Source organism: Malurus melanocephalus, unplaced genomic scaffold (genome assembly GCF_030028575.1).
Source record: "Malurus melanocephalus ecotype Western Australia unplaced genomic scaffold, MMel_1.1 scaffold_24, whole genome shotgun sequence".
Lineage (NCBI taxonomy): Eukaryota > Metazoa > Chordata > Aves > Passeriformes > Maluridae > Malurus > Malurus melanocephalus.
The window spans coordinates 805,753-824,145 of NW_026623256.1; the positions used below are offsets into that span (position 1 = coordinate 805,753).

Consider the following 18,393-nt stretch of genomic DNA (forward strand, 5'->3'; position numbering starts at 1 on the left):
TTCTCTGGTGGCCTCCTGTCACACAGCACTCATGCCACTTCCTAACTTCCTTGTGCTTGGAGATCTTTGCTTTGGTTTTATCATTGCAGACTGCTGCTCCCTGTGAGAGCCACTTTAAGTATCAGCAAAATGAATCAATGGGATTGGTGATGGCAGCAGATAAAATGCAGGGTCAGATTCTGAGCTGACAGGTGCAAATGGGATGAATTTGGGTGTGAATCTGATGTCCTTTGGGCAGATCAGCCATTAACATTGGAAAGAATACTGCAATTTACTTGGCYGAGGCTCAAACCTGCCCCTAGGTCTCCTCAAAGACAGGAGTTTTTAATCTGAGCTCAAAAACCCTGACTGAGTCATTTCACCATTTATCTGTGAGAGGAAAGGCAAATCCTTACTTAATCTGGGTACCAAGGCTTTCCCTCTCRCTTGTTCTTGTGACTCACTTTCAGTCACAGCCCTGTACTCGATGTGCAGAAATGACCCCTATATTTTCTCTGCAGAAGAGAATATGTAGTCCTCAAGACAGCTTGCAAGGGAAATAAATAAAACCCATGTGATTTTTTTTTAATTTTTTTTTTTTTTACAATTGATCACATGCCATGTTTGGGGCTGACTTTGCAAAGACAGCTGACCTGTGCAGAGTATCATTACTCACCACCTAAGTCTCTTTCCCTGTGTAGGCAGAGTGTTTCTAAGTGTTGATTCATTCATTTTGATACACTTCCTTCTGAGCTGGAGGTGGGCTAGCAGGAGTCTGCAGCAATCCCAGTAGGAAGCGTCTCCATCCCCCTCTGTTTATCTGTATGGCATAAAATTCATGGGAGGGGGATGGAAAAGGCCCCGTGCTGTTCACCCTGCAGCTCAGCCAGTCCATACAAAAAGTTACTGAGCTCCAGGACACATGAAAAACTTGTTTGGACTCTCCATGAGCCTGTGAGAGGTTGCAGTTGCTCTCYGTGCRTGATTAACACCGTGTCTTAGCTCCTCATTCCCTTAAAGCTTGATAAAGGTTTTGAGAMGAAGAGTTAAAATAACAATAATTGAAGCAACAAACTTGGAAGAAATGATAAAACGTTGTATTTATCGCATGGATTTGGTACAGGGAATGCCTCTTCTGTTGATGGAGAAGGKTCTTTGGGGTGCATGTTCCTGTCAGGCATGTTTTGTGCTGTGTGATAATTGCTCTCTTTTTCCTTAGGTACCTTTTTCACCAGACAAACATAAATATTTCTTGGTGTTTTGTTTTTGTTTTTTTCTAATACAATAGTGTTGCTGGATTAAATAGTGAAATTACCACAAACCTGATTGCTCAGGTCAGTTAACAACTTTGTTTTCTCTGACAGACCTACAGTTTTGTTTGTAAATTCCATTTTCCTGATCAGGGAAGAGGAGAGGGTGAAAAAGAACCTGAAAAGCTGAACAATGGAAACAGTTGTGTTACACAAAGAGCTGATTTAACTGAGCCTTGATTCACTGTGAGAAAGACAATTGAAATCATTTAGGCTCTGCATAATAATCTTTGCACTTAAAGAGGCAAGCACCAAGGATAAACTTTTATTAAATGTAAGTTACAGCCTGAGCTAAATGCCAGTGAAAGCTGAAGGATGTAAACAGCTCCATTGCTAAAACTGCTCTGGTCAGACTGGGATGGTTATAGCTTTCCTCCACCATTKTATCTATTCCAAATCACTTCAGCARTGTGTTCCCYTTTGTGTCCTTTCCTTTGGATATCTTTGGGTTTTATTAATTATTCAGTTGTGTTAGCACAATGATAGCTGTCTGTTCYCCACCTCATACAGTGGCTCTTAGTTGTGTGAGCTCAGGGTAACTTCCTGACCTGGATATTTGTTCTGGTTCTGGTATTCTCATGGATAAAATTCCCAATACAGRCGCATTATCCATGAGATCATTAATGCAGTTCCACAGCATGGCAAGCCTGATTTCCCAAATGACTGGGGAAGTTACCAGGGTTGTAGTATGCGTGACTTGACTGATTTATGTTGTGTCTGTCCTTCAGTCAAAAGGAGGAAAAATCATTTCCATTTTTATTGCTGACTCTGTAGGAGCTGACACAGGCTCTGAATCTTGCCAAAGGCTGCTCTGCAGCAGTGTTTCCTCTTATGCAAGGCTTCACCAAAAAGGTACTTCACAGAGTGACAAACACTGTGCACCCCAATTTGTGCCTTAGTATTGTCTTGTGCAAKGTGTTTCTGGCTCACTTCTCTCACTATGTCAAGATTTGAACATTTGCTCTTTGGGGTATTTCATTTGGATCACAAGACTGCTGGACCTCATAGATATGTATTAGAAATTCTCTGTGGTGATGGTGGAAATTGAATTCCAGAAGACCTCTTAACCTTACCTTACATCAAATATTACTAAATGGCTTTGGTTTRTATCAACCCCACGAAAGAGGAAAATGGAATTTCTGTGTAACACAGCATTTTTATTTCCTGTGGTTTCCTATAAGGTGTTTTAAATAGGCAGGTAACTGTTCACCATCATTTCTGGGTTTGCTTGGCATGCAGCTTCATGAAGGCAGAATTACAGCTGCTGGGATGGCCTGCATTTCTGCAAGTTTAGGTATTTTGAACAACATCTCACCTTTTCAATTTTATTTCTGTATTACTGTTATTTTATTATGGCAAGGTTCTGGTGACAGAAGAAAAAAACAGACAAACAGGTTACTGACAATCAATTTAGGAAAACTCTCTTAGAAAGAATATCTGTGGGGGATTCATCAAAGTGAATTGATATTGCAATTCTTCAGTCAGCTGCAGATTGCAGCTCCTTCAGTTTTAACACAGTAATTTTAAGGATCTGTGAAGCTGAGAGCCAAGGAAAACAAGAATAAAGGCTRGAGAATGTGGCTTTGTTTTCTCATACCAAGCATTTTGAGTTGGTAAAGCACATGATGTTCCAGCCATCCTTGTATCTTTCCCTATAACATCTCATTTGCTGAGATCTAATGCACTATGGTTGCATGATGTGGCTGGAGCCCAAAAAAACCACAATTTCACCTTCAAAAGTACATGTCAACTAATAGCAGTCAGAAACACATTCTCAAGATACAGGGACCACAAAAAATGTGTATACTTTTCTCTCACACTTTTCAATAGTATTTGAAATTAGCCTTCTTTTTCACTTGAACTTGCTTTTGCTGCTTATGGGTATTGTGTCTGTCTTACATGAAGATGAGGAGGGTGAAATACTCAGCCCAGACCTGGTGGCAGTTCCAAGCCACCAGATTCACTTCCAACCTCCTGCTTTCTCCAGGTGGAATAAACCCTCTACCTGTCCTGGTACATGAAGACCTTTGACCCTTTGACTCTTTTTGAAGCTGTTGATTTTCCCACTCTCGAGTAATGTTTAATGTCAGATCAAAGCAGAGGGAAAGGTTGCAGCTCTAGCAGCTTATTCACATTCCTTAGATGTTTCTAACTGAAGTTCAGCTTGCTTTGGCAGCCCTGCTGCTGCTTTGTGTGTGGTGAGCATTTCTGATGGGTTAGCAGGTCCCTCTCAGACACCCACTGCTGCTTCTGCTCTCCATTGATTTTCTCACTGCTTTTTCTATTAAATGAAGGATTTATTTCTAAAATGTAGAAAATAGCTGGAGCAGAGATTTTTTAAATGCATCAAATATTAGCTGCTTTTGTTTTGGGTTTTTTTTTCCAAATGATTGCTATGTTGTTCTTGCAACTGTTAAAAGACCATTTTGTTGATGAGAACAGAAGGCTTTTATTTATTCATAGCACTGGGAAGGATTGATCTACACAGAAGGATTAAAAAGAACTAAACATGGTCAAACTGGGAGGGGAAAATGACCAAGAAGGATGTCAGCATTAGTAAGAACAAGAGTTAGGGGAGCACTGCAAGTGGGAAGTAAAAGCTCACGCACATCAGCATGCAGGAATGTTCTGGACAGAAGCATTTCTGACATTGTGATGGGCAGGCTTCAGGGCTGGAGTCAGGAAAGTCTCCAGGGAGGGAGTCAGGAAAGCTTTGGCAAGCGTTCTTTGGGGCTGGTTTGCCCACAGAGCAGCTCCCTGGTGCTGGGTGTGGGCCCATGAACCCACAGCAATCTGCTCTCTCTGCTGCCTCCTGATCAGCCCATTGCACTGGAGCAGGGCAGGTTTGAAGAGCTCTTCTGCAGAGCATGAGAAAGAGTGGCACTCATTGTTTCCTTTCCTTTGACATGAGGCTTACACTGAGTTGTGGGTATTTTCACTTTTTTCCAGCTGGGAGTGATAGGTTCCTGTCAGCAGGGGATCCCAGAGGAGGTGGCTCTTTGCCCTGGCTGACAGAGCCCTGCCAGCGCTGTTTTATCCTTGTTTTGACTCCACACTCAGTACAATCCCAAACCTTTCCTCGCCTTTCCTTCTCCAGATGTTGAATGAAGGTAGCACTCAGGCTTATCTGCCTTCCAGGCAGTGGTGAGGAATGCTGTCCCTGTGTGGGGCACACAGGAGCTGAAACCACAGCACGGAATTGCAGGGTGAGAGTTCAGATACTGCACTACACCACGGAATTCCTTAGGCAGTGAGACAGCTCTGTGARCCTGGAGCAAAGTCATCCTATAAAACAAATAGTGAGTAAACTGAGTTCTGCCTTCCTGCTCTAATTCTGTTTCACTTGGGGGGCTCTCATGGAAGGAGATGAGCTGGGAGACCACCCTGCAGCCAGCAGTGAGCTCCAGGCACAGTGAAACCATTTGTTTCTGACCTCCAGCTCTTCTGGAGTCACTGATCTTGTAGCACCGCATCTCAGAGTAGCAGTGACAGCCTGCTGAGGAAACCATCTCTCATTCAGCTTTAGCCTCTTTGAAATTAGAGGCAAAATCATTGCTGCAGCCAAGACACAACATTTCCCCTGCATTGGACAAGCTCTTGAACACAACCTTTTAGCTGGATAGTGTATTTCCCCTTGCTTTCTCCCAGATTGCTCCATGGGCCTGGGTTCTCTTAGTGGTTTTGAGATGGGACCTCCCAGACAGACCACAGCTCCTGCAGGAAAAAATCCTCTGGATACACCTCCACGATGCTGAAATGTGCCTGTAATTGTATCATAATACAGCCTAGCCCGAGGGGAGTATCGTGTGGCACAATAGGTAATTGTAAGCACTTGGTGATTCATTTTATTAAATGGAGGTTTCCACACTGTTATGTTATTTTTGGGGAGGTCATTACAGACCTCCAGAGCCCAGCCTTGCCCTGGTGAAGCGATCTGTGCAGGGACTCTGCTGCTTTAGCCCTCACCCTTCATTCACACCGGGATCACACACTCCCAAATCTCTGTGTGCACCACAGGGCAGCTTTCAGGGCAGTCAGAGTTGTTTCCATTTGATGGGAGMAGCTACACAACAGAAAGAAAATGCTGGGTGAGTCCTGGAAGCAAATACCTGCAGTGTCTCATGCTCCAGAAGCCAGGACTGGGAAAGGCACTCGCAGCCTTTGTTTTGTTTGTCGTGTGAAGGCAGATGAAACTACACTGTGGGGCCAGGAAGCTGCTCCACCACAGCAAACTAAAAATAAAGAGACACTAAGGCTCCACACAGCTGGTGTGTCTGATGGAGCACACAGATGCTGCAGTGGAGTATTTTGCTTAAAATGTTTGGGTTAGGAAAGGTTCAGGGGATACTCAGAGGTGTTTCCTCTCTACTCTGCTCAGGGGGATGAGACTTGATTTGTTTCATGGGCTTCCCAAGGGTAGTACTGGAGTCCTGCTGATGTAAAAGTGGGGAAAACATAGTCTAGTGCCTATCTTTTAGGTAAGGGAGTTTGGAAGTTGTGAGGACTGGATACACCTTTAGCACAGATGCATGGAGACAAAAGCACATGAAATCAGACAGGTAACGTCACCTACTGTGAGCTATGAAAACTTGCCAACCACACCCGGGCTGCTCAAAGCAATCTGACCCTGACCAATTATTATTTTTTAAGTCAGATTTAATTATGGCAYAGACAGGTAAGCTCCATGCTATAATCAGAGCTGGATGCAGGCGTGGTTGGGATAGTGGGGAGGAAAATGCAAATGCTCTTCATCACTGCCCCTACATGTGGACATCACTAGATGATAATGTGGAGCTGCAGTAAAGATTGCAAAAGAATGGTCTTGGTTTCCTCAGTTCTCCCAGTTGCTCTGCTCCTCCCARCTGCTCAACCATTTCCTCACTGGTTTGGATCCACCCTGGAACAATAGGTTATTGAATAAACAACGTGTGATCTCGTTGAACAGGATCTTGGCTCAGGGCTGARCTGAGCTCATCCAGCAGAGCTGTGRTGTGAGCTCTGAGGGAAGCAGAGCTGGGAAATGCTTTACTCCAGTCATGCCCCATCCACCTTCTGGCATGACCCATTGTCCTTTCTCACCCCATAGGTGATGAGAAGAAGGTTCTGGAGAGCCAGCTCCCCTGGCTTGGTTGCAATCCCACTTCACGAGGGAATCCCTTTTGGGGCACRCAGGGATCTGAGGGCCTGGCTTTTTACTCYRAAAGAAACGAGCCAGGCAACCCACYSCAGTTCTCCCAATTATYCACTGCTTACTAATGAGCAGGGGGAGAAATGTCAGTGGGTCATTCCATGATATAGTACATCTTCTCAGCAGCTGCTTCTTGAACAAAGCCTGGCTGTTGGCCTTGGCACAAGGAGGCGTGAGGCTCAACCACAGCCCCAGAGAGCGTGGACAGGCGACAGAAGGAACACAGTGCTCCCTTCTGAGCACAATGGCCGAGCTGGGGCGGTCAGCTCTGGCACTGACCAGACCATGCCCCTCAGCCTTCACTCCTGACTGTTAACTGCTGACATACAGGTCATTCATTTGGCAAACTTAAAAGGATTTTTCTTCCCATGAGGGTTGAGTGCTTCTCATTTCGCTTCCACAGTTCTGCTTCTCAGATGAGTGAGACCCTCGGTGATAAAGAGGAGTGGGCCATTGAATTGGTGTGTGGTGATAATACTGGGGCTAAGTGATAGGCATTTTGAATGAAAGATCCCAATAATCAGGAATAAGACTTCCTTTATTTGGACTAAGGGCTCACTTTGGTGAATTAGAGAAACTAAAGGGGAAATAGCCCTGACTGAACTCAGCTAATTTCATTTTACAATCTGTTGTTTTGCTTTTGTTATTTCAAGATTCTGTGCAATTGTCATCTGTACTCAGTCTTTACCTGTGTGTTAATCCCCAAATCAAGGGTCGAATTCTGCTTTCCCAGCTGCTCTCACAAATCCAGGATAACCCTGTCACCGTGTCAGAAGGCAGGTTCAMGCTGCAAGTAGTAATTGCATTTCCTATTAGTGCAAGAGGGCTGGCAACCTCGTGTAATGTTTTCAACAGCTTTCTTGCTCTCCCATAACCAGCTCTGCAGGCTGTAGGCGTATGTCTGCATGCAAGATGCTGCAGGGTGGAAGGACAAGGACCAGATGGTTATTAGAGCTACGACTGAGAGAACAGATCCTTTCATGTTGCCAGCTATGTCTGTTCTCTGGGRCTACTGGACAGACATCAAACTTGCTTCCAACTTTGTTCCTTTACTGATTTCTGTGGCAGGACATTAGTTCMCATCATCAGGGACTTTGACCTCATGAAGCAGCAGAGGAGTCTGTATTTTTGTAAGGGAAAGAATAATAAATCAATGTCGCATATATTATCAGTGGACCTCTCTCGTTAATGGTGTGGATGATGGGATGGAGAACACTTTCAGCCAGTTTGCAGGGTGGAAACTGAGCATATGCTGGAAGGCTGCTATTCACAGGGACCTTGACATACTGAAGAAAGGGACTGGCAGGGACCTGGTGAAGTTTCAACAAAGGCACTTGGGGAGTTCTGCATCTGTGGTGGAGTAACCCCGTTCAGCATCAAAGGCTGGGCACTGAATGAATGGAAAGCAGCTTTGCAGAAAAGGACSTCGCAGACAAGTTGAACATGGGTCAACAGTGGGACCTTGTGGTGAAGAAGGCCACCCCATACTGAGCTGTATTGAAAGATTATAGCTGGCAACTGAAGAGATTATTTTCTTCCATTCAGCATTTTTGAGACCACATCGGAAACACTGGGTCCAATTTGCTCCCCAGTAAAAGGAAAACATTGACACGCTGGACCAAGGCCAGAGGAGGGCTGTCAAAACAATTAGGGTACTGGAGAACAAGATGTACGAGGAGAGGCTGATAAAACCGGGCCTATTTAGCCTTAGAAGAGAAGGAAGCTTTAAGAAGTCTTATTCAGGCTTAGAAGAGGAGATCTGGTTGCTGTCTACAAGTCTCCAGTGGGAGCGTGTGGTGACAGCAGAGCCAGACCCTTGGAGGTGCCCAAGGATRGGATGAGAGGGAAGTGACACAAATCACAGTGGAAGAAATCCAGTTATGTGAAAGGAAAAATATTTTCTCCATGAGGGCAGTCAAATGTTGGAGCAGGAASCAGAGAGGTGGGGATGTCTAACCTTGGAGATATTTAAAACCCAGCTCAATAAAGGCCCTGAAAAACCTGATTGAATGGGAAACACTTGGAGTAAGGGCTTAAACTAGATCCTCACAGCATCAGTTATTCTTTATGAACTGAAGAGCATCCTAGCTGCTTGTATTTGGAATGTTCCAACAATAAAACACAGAGGGTTTTGAAATGGGTGAAGAAATGAGCCTCTTAAAAGCAGACTCTAATGGTACCTACAGTTAAGAGCAGCTTCATCTTCAAAGAGGTGTTTTTGACACATTTGAGCAATGAGAAGAAGAAAGTATGTTTATTTCCATCTTTACAGGGACAATTTTTCCATAGCAACAGCATTTCATTAATGTGCCTAGCTTTCCTATTGTTTGTCAGATGTGTTTAATTAGGATGAATTTGTTTCAGAAGCTAATTGCTGATGATTCCTCACCTACAAATGTATCTTCACACGGATGTAGACTTTGTCATCCTATTGAGTTACAAATGACTGTTCCAAGTTACTGAACAGCATTTCAGAAGTAAAGAAAAGAAATGTTATTTTGTGTCTATAACTCCAGTTGGACTAAAACATTATTTGGGTTCCTTCAATACCTTTTTAGATATATAACAGGAGTCAAAGGAGCACAGTCCTCCTCAGAATTTCAGCACAAACCTGGAGAAAAACCTTATTAAGGAGTGTGGTGTGCAAAGAGAGCTCTTATTTGCACTGAGCAAAGGCAAAGGACAGGCAGCATAACAAAGAGAAGTAAAACATATRAACGGCCTAAACCTACCATTTCATCTTCATTTTTAATGCTCTTTGTGCCCTGTCTACATTGGAAACAGAATAAAATCGTTCTTGCTGAACTGAACAGTCACAGTATCAGGGGAAATGATTCACTAAAGCAGCAAAACTTTCCAAAACTTTCCAAAACTTCCAATAAGAAGATGGTTTTTCCTTATAGCATAAGTAGTGGTTTGAGKTCATGGGAAGGCTGCATGCATTTGTGTGTTTTGATCAAAACTGCAGYGCTCAGCCTATTTTCCACCAAAACCTGCTATTAACAGATTCCCTGGCCTACCCCAGGCAATCCTGCCACACTGTGTGTGTTGGTATGGTCTGAAATGCCAGGAGCTGGGGCAGGGTCTAAGCCAACTTCAGGCTTCTTCTGAGGCATCAGCTTCCCACATCTTCCTGTTCTTTCATGGCCCAAGCTCTTCAGCCAGGTTAAGGGTTGGGACCCGAGTTACACTCAGCAAAATAAAGATGCAGAAGCAGCCTATATACTCCTTTTTATAAATTGTAGTTGGTTGTTTGTTTATTTGCTCATTCATAGAGTGTGGCATGTTGTTCCAGAGCTKGAATGCCTGATTCCAGCTGGTGGATTTCCTCCCTGTTGGTTTTCCTGGGAGTAGCTCTATTTGTTACAGACCRTGAACAGACCTTTTAAGGGACTCTCATAAGTCCTAAAACTAATAGACCTCTTTTTTATAACAAAAGATATGGAGACTTTTTGAAAAACCAGAATGTTCTCTAGCAGTGCCTGCAAACAAGTGCAYATTGCAGCAACAAGCCCCAGAAGGAAAATAATCTCTGAACAATGGGAAAATGAATCCTTTGTCGATTCATATATTCAGGTTTTTCCCTCTTTAATAAGTCAAAGTGTTGCAGAGAAACAGATTTGGTTACAGTGTCTGGTGGGTTTAAGTTAATTGTACTTCTCCTATTGCACTTTCATCTTGAATGTAAAAGAGGGCATTTATTTGATTATTAAAACACCCTCCTGTTAGCACAAACAGGAAGACACTCCCTGCATTATCTGGGCATTTGTTCCTGCAAACAGCATCCTTCTGTCTCGYTCACAAGTGGTCAAAGATCAGTTTCTAACCAAGTTTGGGTGCCAGCAAAGACTTAGAGCTGAGCAGGCTGTTCCAGGCTCTTGCTCCTCTGACTCTTAGAAGATCCTCACTTTTTGTCCCAGTGTATTCCTGCCCACATTAGGGCTGTAGGCCAAAGTTTTTCTCTTCTCCGACTATGAGTTACCCACAACATGTTAGTTCAGAGCATTTATCTTTTCATTATCCGTGGAGCCTGGCAGAGCACTGACATTTTAACATGAACTGATATCTTTAACTGATGTCTTTCACTTCTGCACCTCACATCCCCTGGACCTTTCCTGGTTCTGCCTCTCCTTCCCCCTTTGAGGCATCAGCTGACCCATCCTGAGTGTCAGATGCCATCAGCTTTGCCTCTCTCTCCTTTGAGGATGGTGCCAGTCTGTGCATGCCCAGCTCAGCACTGCAGCCTCTCTTTCTCTTCAGAATGCCCTTAACTTAAAGCCATGTTTATAATGTGATTCTTACATGATTTGGGGATTTATTTAATTGCTTGAGCCTTAATTGCTTCTGTGTTGCTACACACAGAATACATGCCTGCATCCTCTGAAGGCAGTAGCTAAATGTCACTAACTTCAGTAGGACCAGGATTTGACTCATAGGTTTTAAGGTTGTTTCTCCTATTTTAGTGAAAACTGGCACATCTTGGACTATGATTTTAGAGAAGAAAATGCCATTTTAGCATTTAAAGGGGTGTACAGAGAACTATGAAAATCATGTTTGGTGATTTTGGAACATTATTTCATAATTTTAGGAAATGAACCTTGATAATTGAAAGCCTGTGGCAGTGTGATCCTCTTCACTTCWGAGGCCATTAGTAAAGTAAAGCAGAACATCTGGTTAACCTCTGATTCATGCTCCAACCCAGATGAGATTCTTCAGCATGCCAGTAACATTCCTTTTGGCCTTGAGCATCGTCCTTCTCTGTAATAACAAAACGAGGATTACAAAAGGTCTCACACAACCTAAGGCCATCTGGAAGAAGTCTTACCTGAAGGAGTGTGTGAAGCCTGCTTTGAAGTCTTCTGTGCATTCTGGCAGAGAGGGAGAAAGTTGCCATGGGGGGGGTTTGGTTTCATAATGTACTAAGACACCAAACAAGGACTCATCATCCCATTCCTGTAAGCAGCAGCCAGTCCTTGGGTGGGAGCATGTCCTGTTCTGCCAGCTGTGACCAGATTTTAATGACCAACACTAGAAGAGCTCTTTTGCTCAGATTTCTGAAGACTTGCCAGGATTCCACTTCACTTTGGTTTGTATTCTGTTGTATTTCAACAAAGCAGCAGCTTTAGCCATGGGTGTCTCTTGTAGGTCCCATCAGTCCTGTGTGGTTCAGGTCAGTTTGTGGGTCATTCTGTGTCGCAGGAATAAACTCTGCAAGGTGTTTGGAAACTCCCACTTGGCTCTGCCACAGTTTTGCCTTGGCTCTCAGGGATAACACTTCACCTCAGTGTATCTCAGGTTATTCACGGCAAAATCTGAATGTGATGCTGACCCACTTCCAGCGAGCTTGCATTTGAAAAGCTCTGAGCTCCAAGAATGCAAAACCATTACTGTGAATGGCTCTTCACAAACTGAGCTGGAAGATTCAGCCAGTGAATGGAGCAGCTTAGAATAAAATATCTCACCAGTACTGAAAGGGATGAAGCAGAAAAATAAGAAAGGTTAAATTGTGTAGCTTTTCCTTATGTCCAAGTGTTAAGCATGTGCTTTCAAAACTGCTAAGGAATGGGCTGTGGATGGATCACAAACAATCAGATGTCRGGTAATTACAGGCTGCTTGACTGGTTTGGTAGTTACACATCCTTTGGCTGAGTTCGTCTCTAGGATTGCACCTGGAATCTTGACCACTTCACCAACAATGCAGAAAAGTTACTGTGTCAGCCATTCTCAGTTATTCTAAGCTGGTTCTTTTCTCCACCCTTCATCAGTATTTCTCCGTGAATAGGAGTGACCTGTTCTCACCACAGGSTGACATCTCCCAGAGCATTGGAATGAATTCCACAGAACCTGTCCTGTGGCACTCGAGGGTTAATTTCTCTGAAGATACYGTCTGTAGATTCAGTTCATGGGGAGAGCTGTTATATCCACAGCATCTCTAATGCTGGGATTTATTCAGGGCTTGGCAGTACTCTCCAATCTGAGAATTCTTGTTTAGCTACAAAAATAAAATCTAAAAAAAAAAAAGTGCTGAATTGTAGATGGTACAAAGACTAATGCTCTCAACCCAGATCTCTTAAAATTGTCGTTCTCCATGCAGCATTTATTTTCTGTTTCTGAATTTATCCAAGACAAAGCCTGCTGGCAGATCCTGGCAGTTTTTCTAGTGCTACAGAGCAGGCAGCCTGACCCATCGTGGTGCCAAGTTCATGCTCAGCTCAGCAGAGGGCTGGGGGAAGGGAGAGGAGGCTGAGGGCTCTTCTGAACAGAGCCTGCCTGATGCCACCTGTCACTTTGATTACAGTCCTGTGCCTTTTCATGAACCTTGCACCTCTCCTGCCCAGATTTTGCAGAGAGCTCTCCCTGAGCTGCAAATATGCCCTTGCTGGCTGATTGTGAAGTGGCTCTCGCAGCCCAAAAACAACACATGGGTCTGTAACCTTCAACAGCTCAACACTTGTATCTGTGTGTTGTTTACTGAACTGTAGRCCTGCCAGCCAGGATTCATTGTCTACTGTCATCCAGTCATGGTTTGAAATGAGTAACAGAGCACAGAAAGCAATAACCTGCCTGTTTGATCCTGGCTTGTTTGGTAAATATATATGTAGTGAGGAGAATTTCAGAGCTGCAGAGAGGGGACTTAGAGAGAAAAAGGTATAAAGTTCTAAAAAGCAGCTGAAACAATAGCTCTGAAATCAATCTCTACCAAGAAAGGACAACAGCTTTGCTGCAAGACGAATTTAGGAGAGCTATTTTCTGCCCTGCCACTTCCCCGTGACTTCCCCCGTGCACCATCTAAATGCCACCCAGCCATGAGCCAACTGGCAGCATTTGTGCTCTGGCACACTGGGCAGGATTGGCCCACCCAGGAATGCTCCCTGCCAGACCTGCTTCATCAGGAGGTTTTTTCCTTAATTGTGTTGCTCCCAATCAGATCTCRTTGGGTTCGAGTGAGCCACAGCTCTGTGCGGATGTACCCTGTTAAAAAAAAAAAAACCCAAATTTGAAAAGCCTGCCCTTATTTCAAACAATCCACCTGCTGCTCACCCATTGAGCTTGTGCAAAGTGGGTATAAAAAGCTATCAGCTCTGGGAGAGTGGTATTTCCTCYGTGCCTTGTCAGGAACAGGGACAAATCCCATCTAATGAGGGTGGCACTGCCATGTGGCAATGCGAAGGAGTGAAGCAAAAAGCGAAAAATCTCTTTAACTCTGTGGGAAAGCTCCCTTTGGACAGGCTGATTGAGAACTGGAAGCGCAGCCCATGGGGAGAGCTGACCCTGAATGAAGGGCCTTGGGATCTGAGGTTTGTTAACAACCTTTTGGTAGATTAATTGGTAAAACACCTTACTGGTATCCTAGAACACGAGTCCCTCTTTTTAGAAACATTATTATTATTCMTTTGCCAGTTGCTTAAAAATTATATAACCAAAAAATCTGTGCCAAGATTGCTTTGGAATAGAGAAATTCTGTATGCTGGTGCCAAGAATCTCACAGACTAAACAGAACCCACTGGGAGCCCTTGCTCTAGATGGGAACCCGTGTCTATTTTAACATGTAAATAAATTGGATGAAAAATGGGTCTTTTAAATTCTTTCTGTTGTTGTTGTTATTGATGTGGGTCCCCAATGGGTGGTCTGCATGGAGGGGAACCTTTTGAAGAGGGCTTGAAAGGAAGTTGTGTCTGTCCCCCAAGACATTTGTCASCAGCATGGAGGGAGCTCTTACACGACCCAGCTTTCATCTTCTTTTCTTCGTGGTGCCTAAYCTACTGTAGGCAGGGAAGAATTAGGTCTGTCTTCCCCAGGATTAATTGATTTGATTGTTTTCTCAAGCACAGAGCTATGCAAGGGCACATGTCTGGATTTTCAGGGTAAGTGGCTGGGTTGATGCTGCAGCAGCGTGCGGGGCAAAGCTCCCTGCTCAACGGGGCTGGGTCACTCATGGCATCACTCCTCCGAGGGGAACAATCAGGAGGCTTGTGCACACTCCCAGGCAGGGCAAACCAAACCATCTTTGAGCAAACAGAAGAGCAAGAAATGAATGGCCTTTGTTAAGGGAAAAAAAAAATGGAAATGTTTTCTAGTTAAACAAGCTGTCATTTAGGACTTAATAGCATGAGCGTGTTGGAGAGCCAGCCCACATGCCAGCCGTGCTTTGGGATAAATGGGCAGGGAAGGGGAAGGGGAGTGTGCAGTTCCACTCCAGCGCTGGCTTTTTCATTGAAAATCCTGACACTTTGAATTGGTGCCCCAGCTGTTTTAAAGCTGGAACTTGGATCAGAAGGCTAATGCAAGTGGACTTTCGTCCTTGTTTTCAGCTAGGAAAAAATAAAGGTTGCACCCTTCTTTTCTTTATTCATGGGTTTAAAACAAGAGAAGAAAATTATGTATGTTTTTTAACTGAAATAGGAGGGAGATTGCCCTTGGCTGTTTTCCTCTTCCACTGAAGGTGAAACTCTAGCTACCATTGATGATATCTTAAGTCATATGTGGAGAGCAGAAAAGAGGCCCTTTTCTGCTCTTAGATCAGCAGCATATAGGTCAAATGAACTTGTGAGGCCCTGGATTAACTCCAGCAAAGTCCATGCATTTTTTTCTGCATGTCCTGGCATTGATACTGGTTCTCTGTCATGCCAGAATAAGTCTTTGAAGTACAACTCTGTCCTAAATCAAGTCACCTCAGCAACACTTCAGGAAATTATCTGCTCATTCTCATGAAAGAGAGCAGAATCTCTGTGCAAAACTGCAAGAAAAATGGTTAAAAATTATAATGCCTTATAAAAATTACTATAAGGSCTTAAATAAAATCACTTACTTAGCGCTTGATTAGTTAGTGTCTCTGACTCCTTGGAGCCACCAGAAGTTGTGCTTTGCTGATTACATATCTTACGTTTATGTTGTGATTTTCATCCCATAGGAAAAGAGATTAGACAGGAATAATTTCATTCATCAGCAAAATGAACTCTTTTGCAGAGGAACTTAACAGCTACTCAGCCATCTACAGTCTTTGTGCAAGGTTTTCAAGCCATTGATCCCAGTAGCCTGGTAGAAAAGGGTTTTCCTGACAGATGTCTTTTCCTTTATGTTCTTAAGGAGGCAAGCCTTAAGGTGAGGGAGGTGGCACTGCAGAAGGACCTGAGGAAGAAAGTGGAATACACTTGTGAGTGTGCTTTGTGGAAGAGGAAATGGGCTCCATATTCCTCTTTGGTGGGCCTTGGCTTCACCAGCCACACCACAGCAGCTTCTGATTTTGTGACAGGAATGCCAAAGCTGCCCTGCTCCAGGCAGTGTGGGTAGGGACTGTGGCACGTGCAGGTTTTCATGCTGCCTTGGCCCCTTGGTCTCACAGTGTCCCAGGAGATGCTGAGGTTTCCAGTCTGGTCACAGCCACTGCTGTTTGTAAATGCAGCTCATGATTTTGCAACACAAACATTCAGATGGGTTTTTACTGCGTGTTTTCATGAGCAACATAATGTTCCAGGAACACTTTTAAGGAACTGCAGTTCAGAGCCAAATTCAGCWACAGCGTAAGAAATGGGCAAATCTTCTAAAGCCAAAAGAACCGTGTTTGTATCCATTAGAGAAGAGTTGGCTCTTAGCATTGACAGAAACAGTTTGCCTTGTCGACCAGAATTAATGGCTGCTCTGATATGTACCAGGTCATTTTGTTTGTCATCTCTGGCGTACAGAAAAGATTTCAAATGGCTTTAGCAAGATGACTGGTTCTCTGCTCCCTAGCAAAAGGCRCAAATAATTTTAGTATAGAAAATTGACTGTTGCTTTTTTTTTTCCTAACCAAGACAACAAACAATATATCTCTGTGTGCACTATTCTAAAAATATCTCTGCTCTGCAAATGTGTCTCTGATGTGGGAGGAGAATGCTTTCATTTTGCTGCACTCTTTGTGTGAGGCAAGTGAATAAAAACTACCCAGCAAACGCTGAAAGGAAAATGATTTTCCTAACCATGAAAGGGAAGAGGGAAGCTGATGGACTTCTGCCTTTAGAACAAGACTCCCTTTTGGTCACAGAGGCAGAATCTGCCTGTAGTTCTTAGTTATGTGCTTCATCCATAAAACACGCAGGGTGAAGAGGTAATTCTGATGGGTACCATGTCTAGTGGTTGTATAATTATTACCTATTATYGTGGAAAACCCAGTGTGTTCACTGCCTCTCTACTGGTGGTGCTAAAAAGGGATGCCCAGGACTACCCAGACAGAGAAGAGTGGTCAAAAGTTGCTAAGGATAAGCTTATATTTTGCTGTATTTCAAATCCTCAAAGAATATACAAGGGGATGCAGTGGTGAGAAGGAATGCTCTCCTTTTAGTTCCTATGAACCATGACCATGATCTGTATCCTAAGTCCTAGGACAGCTTACCCTGCTTTCTCCTGGCTCAGGTGTCTCTGTCCTGGTGCCTCTGCTCTCCACRTGCAGCAAAATGAAGAACAGGTACAGAGGGAGGGCAGAAACTTCATAGTGCCCTCTGCACATCAGACTTCATTCCATTAAAGAATGGAAAAAAAATGGGGAAACCAAACCAGAACAGCCTCCCTCTCTGTGAWAAGTCTCTTCTGAGGGCAGGAAAGATGCTTTGTTGAGCATGAGTCTGCAGGATGATCTCTGAGGTGCTTCCTCTGTGAATTTGTTCTGCCAGTGGAACATTTGCTGTACATGTTACTGACAATACAGGCACAGTCTGTTGACTTTTCCASATGTTGATTGTCCTGCTTTGATGCTCTTCCTGTTGGTTTAGTTGTTTGTGTGTCTGAATGGTGGATTAGATGTACTGCTTGTTAAACAAATAATTAAACATTGAGAGCTTTGAAATCCAGTATGTTTAATTAATGAGCTTTGCTCACTTGATGAAAAGGATGTGTACTTGATTCATTACAAAATAAGCACGGTTTTTCAGTAGTGAACTGTTATGACAATTTGAAGTGTTTACTAGTTCATTAATAATTTTTTCATTAAACCTTAAAAAAACACCCAAGCAGAAAATCAAGGCTTCACAGAACATTTGCTGTATTGCCTTGTTTATTGTCTTCCCCAAATTCTCCAGCTATGTGCTTTCACCAGTCTCCTCCTCTGCAAAACCATGCTGCCTTGTAGCCTGGGATTAGAGATAATTATTACTTTTAGATCTTGCTGTACCTTGGACCAAGTTTTGTGGGGATGCCCTGCRGTGCTGGTGCTGTACAAGTGCAAAAAAAATAAAAATATAAAGCAGTCCTTGCTCAGAGGAGTTTCGGGAGAGCTCATAAATACAGGCATCAGCTGCAATGCCTTGTGACACACTTCATTAACTGCTGCACTGGCTTCCCAAGCTGAAACACTCTGGAAAACTGTACCTGCTGCTTCTTCTSCTTTAAATTTTATCTCCAAATCTGAATCTCTTTTGTAAAGGGCAGAGAGGAAAGGGTTGCTGTTCCCAAGTCTGTGGGATTTGAATATTACAATGAGCTGCTGGAGTGGTTCCTTCCATAGCAATGGGATCTCAGGATAGGTTGTGGCCACAACAGCAAGTCCCCACCTGAGCAAGCTGCCAAAAGCTCAAGAAGACCATGGGAGAGGGTTTAGGTTGGCACATCAGACCTTGTGCACCAGAAGAGCCATTTCTGTCACTGGCATCTCCCTCCTGTGAGCTCCAGACYCAGCCCTGCTCCTCTCTCTGGGCACCTGCAGAGGGGAAGCATCTTTGAGAACTTTTAATTAYGTGGGGTTTTTCCCTAACCCAGACAGTCAGGCAGCCAGCAGGACATACTATTGTCATGTCTCTCACCAGCAGCATGACCTGTGGTGGGTGAGAACAAAAAGGARTGAGGTGGGATTATCTTCCAACATGTTGCAGTGTCCAGCGCTGGTGAGAAGTCTGTCCATCTGCAATTTGGGGCAGAAAATAGAAGCAGAGGACTTCAGGAATA

At 43.9% G+C, this 18,393-nt stretch overlaps 1 protein-coding gene across 4 annotated transcripts in view; it reads left to right on the forward strand.

The window, feature by feature from the left end:
- The window catches only part of MGLL (monoglyceride lipase), a 97,080-nt gene that overhangs the window by 57,114 nt on the left and 21,573 nt on the right, over nt 1–18,393 (forward strand). The window lies entirely within an intron of this gene.